This window comes from Quercus lobata, chromosome 2 (genome assembly GCF_001633185.2).
Source record: "Quercus lobata isolate SW786 chromosome 2, ValleyOak3.0 Primary Assembly, whole genome shotgun sequence".
In the NCBI taxonomy this organism is placed as follows: domain Eukaryota; kingdom Viridiplantae; phylum Streptophyta; class Magnoliopsida; order Fagales; family Fagaceae; genus Quercus; species Quercus lobata.
Genome location: NC_044905.1, coordinates 24,723,790 through 24,737,563, shown reverse-complemented (window position 1 = coordinate 24,737,563; position 13,774 = coordinate 24,723,790). Strand labels below are relative to the sequence as shown.

Below are 13,774 nucleotides of genomic sequence, written 5' to 3'. Positions count from 1 at the left end.
TTAAATTAAACACAATTTTTATCATAAAAAATATAAATAATTAGTCAAATTATATATATTTTTAAAAAAAAAAGTAAACGTAATTAGTCACATATTATAATTCTTACCCAAATTTAATCCTACTTATGATAATTTTTTTCTAATTTTTAATAAGATAGAATGTGTAATGATTTTTATTGAGTATATGTGATTAGTTTATTTTTATTTTAAATTTTATAGTTTATTAATATTAGATTCTTAGTATTTTGCACTCATTAACTCACTTGGCACAAAAATTAAAAAACTTAAGTGGACATATGGGACAAACTTGAGTGAAAAATTAATTATAGTGTAGCCCTCGCATAAATTCAGACATATGGCACAAAATTGGGAACTCTAATTTGAAATTATAATTTGAATTTCTCTCAATTTCACATTTATTAGATATATAGATTAGCGGGTCACGTCAACAAAGCACCTTTTACAATAATATGTAAATTTCATGGTGAGCTACATGTTAAAAGTATAACCTTGAAACTCAATTAAAAAAATCATGGTAGATAATTGAATTGATTTAAATAAATAATGAAACTTTTTTTTGAAGTTTTTGAACTTTTGGTATTAGAACTTTAATTAAAATGACATTTTAAAATTTTAGTATATAGGAACCTAAACGAAATTATCTTGATAATTTTATACTAATAATGAGCCATTATACAAAAAGCACTACGTTTTTTTTTTTTTGAAAAAAAAAAAAAAAAATCACTACGTTTGATAGGGATAAGTTTTTAGCATGAAGTAATCAATAAAATGTCTATATGGTATAAGAAAAGTGTTTCTACTCGGCACAAGTACGTGTAGAATAAAGTTTTGATTAGCATAGATTTTCCTTCTAATTCAATAAGGACAAAGTTTTGGAGAAAATTTCTCTAACTCACTGCATAAATTTAAATAACCATTCACGTGTATTTTTAACCACATAATCTATTTATTTAATTATGTGAGTTGTTTAGATTAATGAATAAGTTATATTATTTAATACACTTGAATCATCTAAGGGTCATTAAATTGTGTCCATGGCCAAACCTAGTAACCCAATCTGCCGAGCCATTGAGCAACCTAGCCCAATGCTGTTATTGTCCATGGGCAACCCACTAGCCCATTGGGGCAAGACATAGGTTGGTTTTTATGCCCATGGGAGCTAGGCCAGATTGGTCCTCAAAATTTATAACAAACATTTTTTTTGGAGGGGGTTGGTGTGAAGGGTTAAACTTGAGACATGATAAATACTTTAAAATCACTCACTGATCACTTAGATACTAAAGAGTTTGTGTTAAGTTATGCTTGCTAAATATACATTTTGTTAGTACTCTAGTATCTTTGAATTTTTATAATAAATAAAAGTAAATAAATAAGTGGGAAAATTATTTAAAAACTTAATAGAATAAATAAAATAGGTTTTGAGTCTTTTGACCTAAAAATTAAATTAGTTTTAAATTCTTTAATTCTTTTCTTTAAAAAAATTGATTCCACCCCTTAAAAAAAAAAAAAAAAAAAAAAAAAAAATCTTTCCTTAAGAAAATTGGAGGCATAACCATCGAAAAGAAATTGATTTAAAATTTCTTTAAAAATATAACTATAAGAGAAAAAAATAATGAGAGATGAGAATGGCCCATAGAGCTTGAGAATTGAATTTGAGAGATTTTTAGTGAGAAAAATGAGATGGTTATTTATAGGTTTTAGGATATTTAAAAATTATAAAATATTTATAATAATAATAAAATAAATTAAAGAGCATGAACATATTGTTTGGAAAGAAACAAAATTTAAAGCAAAGAAATTCATTCTTTTCCACGGTCATCCCTCTTTTTTTTTAAAGGAAATAATTAATTTTTTTGACCTTTTAAGAAAATGTTCAAATTACTTTTTTTAAGGAAAGAATCAAAAATTTTAAAACTTTTTTAATTTTTTTCGGTCATAACTTATTTTAATTTTCTCTACTTAGGTTTTTCATAGTTTTTTTTTTCTTTTTCTATTTTTCAATACTAAAAAAATGTCCAACGGATATATATATATATATATATATAAAATTCAAAGTTACTAGACTAATAGCAAAATATTTATTTAGTACATACATAATTTAACACAATCACTTTAAGTACCCTAAGAATTAAGTATGTGGTCTTAAAGTATTTATCATGTCTCTAGTTTGACCGTCCATTAGCCCAATAGACTAATGGGCTACTAGGTAGATCATGGGCTAATTGGTAACCCTCAGATCACATAGAAACTTCTTGTATGCTGTCACATGAGTCAAAATGTCTTGGGGAAAAAAAATAAATTTCCAAAATAGATAGAGGGTTTCTATTTGGACACAAAAGGCAGACCTACAAAAGTCAAGTATACAACCAAAATACAAAACCAAAACTCACTCCTTGTCCAGGTTGGGTTTCATGAAACTCCTAGCCTCCTTACTTACATTGGCCCAAATTGGCTTCCTAATGGATTTAAACTAGATCTTCTGCAAAAATAGCTTGCAACTTCCATTGTTAACAAGCACAGAATTACGCACCCGGCTTCCCATAACAACACTATCGACGATTCTCACTCCTTCAAAGCAACAACTGAGGAAGAACACACTTTGATATCCTTCCCACAATTTCAGAATCTGCAGACCAGCTATATGAAATTTCTACCCTTTTTTTTGTCTTCTTTATTCTATGTTAGAGCATTCAAAATGAACTCAACAGAGTTCTAGTTAATTTTTTTTACTAGAAAGTCATTTTTCTATTTTAGTTACCCACTTTATTGAAGACACCCTCCATCAAACTCTTTTTTTTTTTTTTTTTCTCTATTTTATTAAAATATTCTTTTTTTATTCGTTCTTTATTTTTTATCAAACAGATTATATCACAAATTCGCACAAATCTTCCCCTGAACCCAAAACAGTTGCAATCAGCACAAATCCTCAAACTTACACCCAAAATCTGCACAAATCCACCCAAAATCAGCAATCAAAAGAAATTTCAAAACCCAAAAATTTCACCAGTACAAACCAAGCAAACAAAGAAATTTCACCATTCTTAGTGGTAGCAGAAGCTCAATCAGTTGGCACCAGCTGTCTTTGTCATTGGAGGCAAGTCTCAGATGGAGCAAGAGGCAGAGGTGTTCTTGGATATGAAAGAGAGAGAGAGATAGAGAGAGAGAGAGAGATCTGTATGTTGGATGAATAAAAAAATGTAAAAATTATTTAGCTATGCTGCAGTACTCAACAACATTATTGGGTTACTGTAGCATAGTGAAATTTTGTTGAGAAGTGGCCAATGCACAAACCACTCATTTTTATATGGGTGGAAAGGTGATTGGTAGACAGTCTTATCATATCACTTTTAATGGAAGGCACTTGCCATCACACCAACCCAACTTCTAACTATTGATGTCCAATATTAAGGGGAAATAAACAAAATTACCAGTTTTATAAAATAAAAATGATCCGAAAGCTATAAAATTAAAATTCTTACAATTACTATTTTTTGTAATTGTTTCTCTAGACATGGAAAAACCCGCAGCTCTATTAAAAGGTTCAGTTTGGTAAAAGCATCAGTGTTATATGATCCAAATTGCATAAGAAGGAAAAGAATCCCTGATATAATTGAAATTTTACTAAAACATATCCAAACAAATTCATGGCGAGGAAAGTCTTAAGAGAGAACAAAGATTAGTTGAAAAACAACCGGCAAGATGCATATATAGTAAAAATAAATAAACAGCTGCATTTCCTTTCCAGAAAACAAAACATACACCTCAACAAATTCATTGGCTTTTCCAAAAGGAGCAGTAAAAGCCTTCTTTTTATTAACTTTGAAATCTTATACTTTGAGATTTTTAAACTTCTATTTTCTGCTGCTTATCATAAATTGCGCTGTCTCTATGCTTCTCATTCATCTAGTCTTATGCAAGTTCCACATTATTTATTAACAGAGCACATAGCAATTTCCTGATAACAGAATGGGGAGAGGGGAAGGGGTTATAAACAAAACATCATCATCATCATCATGACATAACCACTTTAAAATTAACTGAATTTCTTGCTCCTAATACGTGTCCCCATAAACAATAAATATTGTTAGTGACCTTTTGTGTTCCTACTCTTTGCTCTTTCACATAATGTTTCTCTCAAAATCTTTTCTACCCCTTTTCATTTTTTAATTGAAAATTTGTATTTCCTGTTCTAGTTTATGATCATTTCATACTTTTATTTATCATGGCATGAAGGAAGTCAATTAGTACGTTCAATGCAACATCAGGATCAGCTTTTCATTTTCCTGATGTTCTCCATGGGTACAAATGGAGCCAAGATGAAATAAAAATGCAAAATGAACCACACAGAACGGTATCGGTTTAATTATTAATACAGATTCAGGACTGAATGTTGATTAATTTCAATTTACTTTAACACAAATTTAAACTTTAAGAAAATAATAAATAAAATAAAATGAAATGAAATGAAAGAACATTCATACCCATTTGGCAAACTGAATTTTTTCATCGTCCTCAACAATGATCAAACTTACTAACAAAGAAAAAATCCATACCCATGTGGAAAACTCATCAGAAATTTAAACGACAAAAACAAGTAGAGAAGAAAATTCATACCCATTCAGAAAACCAAATGCTTTTCATCCTGTTTGATATTAGTCGCACTCACTGACAGCTTCTCCATCAGAACAAACCCAAAACAGTAAACAAATAGGAATAATTACAATACATATGCGATTGCAGTAATTAAACCAGCTCCAAATTTGAACACAGCTGCAAAAGGATAAAGATGCATAAAAGTTCAGTCATGTCACAAAATGAACTAGTCATTCTATAAGCCTCAAGTGAGAAGGTACATACTGTGAGTAGCCTTTATCATTCTTGGTAAGAAGTTGAAGTACATCGATCTCAATCACTGCTGCATTGCAGTATCTACATTACTACGTATCAAAATACCTTAATTGCCATATTCTCTCGTGTTTGACAGTCCTAACATTTCAAAACTCAACCAAATGTGCCAACAGTACAAGCAAGATGCTGAATGATGCAAGCAGAATGACTAAAAATACAAAATATTTTAGACAAAGGGCACTTGACAGCTAACCTTCTGCCATCTTGTTGAGTATCTCATCTGCCAAAGAAAAATTCCAAGTCAATTATGCTACAAAAATCAATTACTAAAGAAAACACAAGCCAAAAACACTAACAAGCAACTTTCCAACAGAGATACAGGGGGAAAATCCTGCAGAAACTGCAGAAGGGCATAATATGCAAGCCATTGAGGAAAAGCAATTTTAGAAAATCTCAAATACATATAAGTGGCATCCACTATGAAACAAATGCTGGACATTGATGAGATAACACCAACAGTACAACTGCAATGAAATCATTAAATTATGACAAAATCGATCATATAAAACGCATCGGTAAAAGCTATCATAGCACAAAGAACGAGAACTTGTAGATGGTCATTCTAGCAATAAACAAGTGACTGAAAAAAAATATATAAATAAGTTGTTACAAGCATTGTGCTTACAAAGAGCAACAATGGATGTGCCAATGATATATTACACCAAGCAACCAATGCTCCAACCAACAGCCAATATATCATTGACAACCATCTAGATGTAATTAGCTCAGATCAATTACTTGGGCATACAAAAAGTCTCCCAATTCCAAAATTTGTCATAAATAAATAAATAAAAAGTTCATTAATTTATAAACCCAATTTCATGCAACACAGAGGCTTTCACTTGACACTTCAGGTTCATTAGATTCATGAAAATAAATAAAAATAAAACCAATTCAGCAAGAAGATCACATCTGCATTAATTTTCTCTACTCTGTCAACTAACTTCTCTCACCTCCAACACAATCGTGAACTCAACAATGTGAACCCAGGAACAGCTGATCGGGAATAGTGATTGTGAAGGATCTAAAAAAATAAAAACAAATGTTAACATTATCTGGCTGTTTGGTTACAGAGATAATAGGATTCTGCTAAGTTGGCATCATAAGTGATTTAAATTTTAGTTTTTTTGAGGTGCGTATGGAAGGTGAGTTTTTAGTGTGCAAGTATATTTTTCCTCATTTCGTTCCTCATTCCTCATTGTTTTATGCATTTGGGTACTGCATAGTGCCAATCATCCTCATTTTTTGTCCATTTACCAAGTAGCAAATAATGTGGGGCCAATAATGTTCTTTCCTAGTAACAATAGTGATGTACTAGGTAATTTGGCGAGCAGGACTAAGGCAAATCCATTACATTTAAGATTCTAAGCTTTGAAACCTTTGGAAGTTATTTGTTGCAATTAAAAACAAAAGGTGAAAGAAAAAAAAAAAAAACTGCAAGAATTATTAAAAACCAGTGGCTAACAACAACAACATTATTTAACCTATATTTTATTCTTTGATCATAGCCTAAACTGGTAAGAAAGTAAACCTCAAGTCAAAACGGATCTTAATAATGTATTACCAATCACCAACACAATCATATCCAAGCAAATACTGCCAACATCAAATCACCATCATCCCCTTACCGCAGCACCATCACCCCTTACCGCAACACCCTTACACCACCAACTACCATCATCACCCTAACCACATCACCATGACCACCAGCACAACCATCAGGCCACCTGCAATTGTATACACCACAAATACATACCATCCTTGCATTTCACCAAAAATGCAATATCAACCAATCCAACCACTACCCTGTTACAGTTGCCACTAAAAGCATTTTGCAAACATGAATGCATGTGCACCAACCACAAGTTGGTAAAGATAAAGAACATCAAATCTTGTAAGTATTTAATTGAAATTGAATAATTTATAACCATACAAGGCAAAGTACTAGAGTTATATAGATAGAGAACCACAGGTCAGATTGAAACCACAACACATCGTGCTTATTTGAGAAGAAACTTGAAAATTGTGCCTTCTAAGGAAATATAACTATTTAATATATTAAAATGAAAACTCTACCAGTTCAAGATGAACCCAAACAGAATCATAATTTAGAGGTACTTACTTCTCATATAATTTGATAAAAGATCTTGGCCTCTCATAACCATCTGCCTTCTTTTGAGGCTTTAGTTTCCCAGCCAGCCTTGATTCTAGTTTCCAATTGGCCTTAGTAAGAGACTTAACTAACTAGTCAGCAACGTCCATTGCCATTGCCTCAGCCTTCTTCATATATGGAAAAGTTTCCTCCTTAAAGTGGTGTGATAACCACAATTACATAGACAACACTTGATGCTCAGTCTCAAGATCCAAGAGCTCTGCACCATTTCTAGCAGAACCCTTTGGCAAGCCCATTACAATATTGACAGGAACATTATGATTGACACTGAAGCAAACCTCAGGAGATGGTACATTGCTTTTGGGTCTCGTATATTAATTGGGGTATAATAAAAGTCAAAACAATCTTCAAGAGATAATCTGTGTACACAGAAAGTATGATCATGTCAACCTTTATATGATCATGTCGACACAGAAAGTATGAACCATCTAGATGGCAATTTTCACCAAATTTATCAAGTTGATGGCAAAATGTACATTAGGGAGTTGCCCGTCAAATAGTTCAACCTGTTCAAAGGGAAAGAAGATACCAACTTTCCGTACTTCTTCATAAGGTTGCTTCAAACACTCATCAAGTAGTCTAAATCTTCTAAATGCAAGGTCATTGCGAGTCCATCTGGATGGTGACTTCCTCTATGGCCAGCTCTTCCAGAAATTTGTTTCACCTGTGAAGCTAGAACTGGAACAATCTTGTCTCCATTGTATTTTGAAGGCTATAAAAAAATAAAATTAAAAAACAACAACAACAACAACAAGCGGTCCTATACTAAGATTTAGATCCATTCCCACAGCATATCAAATTCATTATCTTAATCATTGAATAGAGTAGCTTACCGTCTTCGAGTTTCTGGTGGCAAGGCACCATAAATTACACAATAGAGGTGATTGGTGTGATTCTCAATTCCCATTTTAACCTCAAATATCTCTTCCCTAAAAAATGCAACCACACAGTCCCCAGAACAGACATTTTTTAAGATCTCCCAACAGGGTATTGGCTTCAACCACCAATGGCTTAAACCTCTCATAATGCTATTCATGCAATTGATCCCTAGTTTCAGCACAGATCTTTCAAACAAATACTTAAAACACTCAGATCCCCATATAATGTATCTCATCAGCCTTCAATCCAAGCAATGCCTGTGTCCAAGCATAACCCCTACATGGGTCTGCTATAATCTAAATTTCATCAATAACAGCCACATAATACAAGTCATTTGTCGACACCATTTTCCACTGTACAACTTGCAAAATAACCCTCAAATCTTTCCAAACCCATATCATACTCATCATCAAAAGCCATCATAGAATCACCAACAATACCCTCATTAACACCATTTTCCAATTCAACCATGGTTAGGTAGAGTAACCACCAACACTGCTATAACCCTCATCTACAGTATGGAAGAATTCGACACTTTTCCCAACATCAGCATCAAAATCAAAATCACATTCTGATTAAACCATTGTCAAAATTACACACACCACTAACATTATCAGCATCATTAGTTATTGAAGAGCAAAAAGGGTTTCGCATATTAGAGGAGGGTGGCAGGGCCTGTAGGTGAATCAAACTCAAACCCCTCGAAAATGAAGATGGTGAGAGATTGAAAGCGAATAATACCTGTATGGCTGTGTTTGTGAAAGTGAGCGAGACACAGCATTGGCAACCCACCACCGCGAAGTCCACCCAGTTCCACCACCCATGTCACGTACAATTTCGGCTACGGCTATTATCCGATCCGACCTTTTTTAAAAATAATAATTAATAAATAAAAGTTAAAACCAAACGTACCGGTTTTTTTTTTTTTTTTCAAAATTTTGTTTTTGGAAATAGGAAGAAAAAACAATTTTATTGTCTTTTTGAAATTAAAAATGTGTTTAATTAATTGAAATTAAAAAAAAAATGTTTTTGAAGAAAAAAAATAAAAAATACTAAAATATGTTGTTACTAAAATTTGAACTCTAACGCTAATTCATTAAATGAGACAGATTCATTAAATCAAGCTCATGTTTTCATTGGCTTTGAAAACTAAGAATTAAAAACAGCATTTTATATATTTTCAATTTCTTTCACAAATTGAATTTTGATAACCATTTTTTGTCTTCTATTTATTTTAGGTTGTCAAACAAGTTTTTAAATCTCAAAAATATAAAATTATTTTTGAAAACAGAAAATAAGGAGAAAAACAGTTACCAAACATACCCTTAAAGTTTAAAAAAAAATAAAATATGTTTTGAACCACATAATTTTGACGTGACAATCACTTTGGGTGCATTTGTATAGGCTGTTACAAAATTGTATTTTTAATTTAAAATGAACATTTATAAAAAAATATATATAAATAAATAAACTATAAAAAGTTGCTGTTGAAAATAAAGCTTTGGGTTTTAAAAACACTTTTTTAGGCTACCAAAACGTCTAATCAAGTAGACCCTTTATCAGTACAAGTTTTCATGGAAGGAGTTTGGATTAAGATTTAAATCTCCAAAAATGACATTCCTATAAAGCGAGTAGAACGAACTGCTTATTGCAGTTTTACTTAGAAAAGGCTTTCGAAGAGCGTTGGAATTGACCATCCAAAAGCATTTGCTTCCATTTTTTTAGGACTAACTGGACCATGAAGTTCAGTTTCTCATCTCGAACCAGCAAATCTTGATACCTTAACAGACTTTTAAATATCTGAGCTTGAAGTTGCAGACTCAACCATATATAGGAGCAACTTGGAGAAAAGAATGCTAAGTGGTTTTCTACAAGATCTTTTGGTAGAAGTAGAGTAGGGAACAGGTCTGAACCACTAAGTTTAGATCAGTAACTTGGGCTTTCGGCATGGAACTTCACCCGTCTAATTATTCCGTTTGTAGGAGTGGAAGTCTTTTCTAAAGAGTGAGGCTCATCATTCGAAGAGGGGCAAGTGGTTCTCGAGGTTTGCAAAGTCTAAAACTTTAGCATGTTGGATGCACCCAAATCTTGTTAATCAAAAGGCGAATAGTTAACCGAGGAAGAGCCCGAATAAGCTTTTTGCCCAATAGGACGGAATCAATCGCAACACAATGGGGGAGGAGCAGGTGAATGGTTAGTTCTAGAGTTAGGAATTTTATCTCAAACTTAAATAAATACATAAATAAAAGATTTTTTTTGGGTCTCAACTCTCAAGGCTAGTAGATTTTTGTGTATGCATGTGTTGTGTTGGAATATTTAATAAAAATTATTATTTTAATTCTAAATCTTAAGTATGTAATCATTGACTTGTTTCTAGCACATCAGTTTTGAATTTGAAGTTGAAATTGAAACTCAATTATTAAAATCATTATCATACTAATAAATTCTCGGTATTAAATGATCGTAACTCGTAAGTTACTTGTCATTTGACTTTTCCTCATGAGTTAGCAAACTTTCCCTCAATTCATTGGTTTTAATTTTTAAAGGTTGCCGTATTTGACTGAAGTTAATGTCCTTTAATCAGTCTGACCATGAAAGCACATTATGGTGTTAAAATTGTTTCTCATCCGTTTATAACTTTTTTTTTATTTTTTTTTTTTGAGAATCCAAACCAAAAGCGGCCCATCAAATACAAGAAGATGAGCAATATCCTCTGGCACATCTTCTAACCAAACAGCTAAACTCATAGTATCTTTAACTTTCTTGGCTAATGCATCAGCAACAACGTTACAGTTGCGTTTCACATGACAAAACTGAATAGAAATAAAATCAGTAGCTAATATCCTGACGTCGTCGATAATGTGGCCAAACTCAGGGTGGTCCGAATTTCCTTGGATGATGGCATGGATGACCTCTGCAGAGTATTATTCTAGTATGAATTAGGTCCGGATACAGTGCATGCAGTGATGCACTTAGATCTAAAAGTCCATATTATTCATTGTTTTATTGGGTCATCATATCCATATGGACCATATAAAGGAGTAAATGTATTGTCATAACAATTTTCACTTCTTTTTTATATAATTTGCCTACGCAATGAGTTGTAAGTGATGAAAATAAAATAACGAGTCTATATGGCTTTATAATTTCACCATTCACGAGTTATCACATGACAAAATTGTAATAAAGTTATGAAATTATGGTACTAGACTTACCCCATATAAAGGTCACACGCATTATTATATGTCTACAAAAGATAAATTTGAAAATTTCACCATTAAATTAAATGGCTTTGGAATAATCCACTTGACTAATACATTTTTCATTTCAAATTGTTTAGTTTGTATTCTATTTTAGGATGTCCTAAAATTAAGTCCTATTTTGAAAGTTAAAAATCATTAATTTATTAATATTCTCATTATGCCCCTACTGTAAACTCTTTAATTTTTACACTTAATAATTCACTTACTACAAAAATAAAAAATAGAAGAATCTCTAAGCAGTGTGTATAAATAGAGAGAGAGAGATGTGGACAAGGAAATGTTAGAAACATATTTTTCTTTTTGTTATTTATTATCTCTCTGTAACTGTGTGATGTGAAAATTGAAAAGTATAAAAATTAAATTTTAAAAGAGAGAGAGAGAGAGAGAGAGAGAGAGAAGGAAAGAAAAGGAATAAATGAGAGATAAGTAGAATCCAAAGAGCTGATTTTGGCCTGCCAGACCCACAAAGAGAGACGTCTTTTGACAAATGGGTGTAGTTGTATATCTTTTTCCCTGTCTGGCAAAAAGTAGAGCTACAGTATAAAAATGACCGTTTGAAATTAAAAAAAAAAAAAATCAACTTTTGTGGCTTAGAGTTATCCAAAAAAAAAAAATCCAATAAAAAAAAATTGTGGCTTAGAAGTTTGAAAAAAATTAGAGGGCCACATCCTCGTGTGCTACAAGGAGAAATATTATAAATACAAAAATTTTCACAATAATTAAGTTAATAATTTTTTATTGATTTTTTTTAGATGAATTACCACTGAATTAGCATAATTAAAGCTTTTCAAAAAGCTTGGGAGGTCATGGTCCCCTAGCCTCATGTGATTTTGCCATTGCAAATCTTTTCATCCTCAATTATTGATGTATAAAAAAAATGATATACCCAACTATTATCCCATCAATTTTGACTAAATAAAAAGAAGACGGGTTATTAAAAAAAAAAAAAACTCAAGGTCACATGTTTCCCTTTGAATTACATTATTTTTGTGGTTATTATCCACACCAACCCAACTTCCATTTCATCGATTCAACAAAACCCCTCAACCTTAGGTGCAAAAAAGAAGAACAAATCATTGAAACAAGTTTGATAATGGATGCTAGAATATACACAACCTCCAATGACTATGCAGACCCACACCTAGACTTCACTCCTCTCTTCATCAAACTCTCCACCACACTCATCTCCCAATCCCCAATCCCTAATCCCTAAATCCCTCATACCCAATACCCACCTTTCATTCGCTTCCCCATCCTAAAGCCCACAACTTAATTCATACAAGTGGACGTTACCATTACCGTTAAAATTTGTTTTCATGATATCTTTCAATTCGGTGGTTTAATTAAGGCTCATCAATTGTCAATTTGATCATTATGACTTCAAGATTTATTTCATGCAATGAAATTGAAAATAAAATGATAAAAAATTATAGTTTTATCATTGTAATGTAATGTGATGGTGAAATGAACATGTGCATATCATCATGTACATGAGAGTTAAATGAGATACAAACAAGGCTAAATGAGAGCTGTAAATGGGGTGTCTATAGACACCAAGTGGCTTTTAAGTTTGAGCAAGTAGAGCAAACTAAGGTAATAGTGTATCCTAAGTCTATTGGGGGATCTCTTTTCTTTTTCCATGTCAAAGTTGTACGGATCTCTTAATAGCAAATAATGGGGATGGTCGTGCATATAAAAGCCATGTAGTTTTGGCTAGGGGGTGGTGTTAGTTCTCCACTTTGCTATGTGGATCCTCATACCACACTTAATGTATGTATGTGTGTGTATTATTTATATATCAAAATCCATTTTATGTATTTATAAAATAAAAATAAAAAACTTAAGTTTTTGGGATAAGATCTCCTCCACTTGAATCCTCTAAATCCCTCAAATTTTTTATTTAGATAAAAGACATGTGGCATTTAAAAATCAAATAAATGTCACGTGTCACATATCCAACTAAAAATGAGAAGGAATTGGAAGATTTAATTGGAGGCGATCACTTCCCTAAATTCTTTATGTAGTAATTTATTCTATTCCATAAAATCTTGTATAATAAGCAATAAATTTTGGAATGATTACATAAAGATATAAGTTATATTTGTTGTCTATTTAACTATTAATACTACAGTTACAAACTATTTTACAGTATTTTTACAAAATATTGATGTGACCAACATCTTATTAGTTTTCATATAGGCCCGCTATTTATATCATTTTTTCATTTACCAATAATCACTCTTCACATCAACAATTTGTAAAATAATCTGTAAAATAGTTTGAATCTTTAACATTATTCAAAATATTTTGATCAATGAGTTGAATTTTTACTTTGAAAAAAGAAAAGAAAAAGGAAAAAAGCTTATTTACTTTTTTCTTTTTTTGAGAAACAAAAACATACACACAAGGGAGAGAGAAAAGAGTTCTAACACAAAGGCACACTTTTATGGGAAATAGAAAAAGCTTATTTACTTAAAAATTCCTTTACTGCTAAACAATATAGAATAATATGCTATTATTTTGTGGGATT

At 31.8% G+C, this 13,774-nt stretch overlaps 1 pseudogene; it reads right to left on the bottom strand.

Moving 5' to 3' along the window:
• Window positions 1–4,487: 4,487 nt before the first annotated feature.
• On the bottom strand, window positions 4,488–11,218 carry LOC115961816 (annotated as a pseudogene).
• Window positions 11,219–13,774: the final 2,556 nt, after the last annotated feature.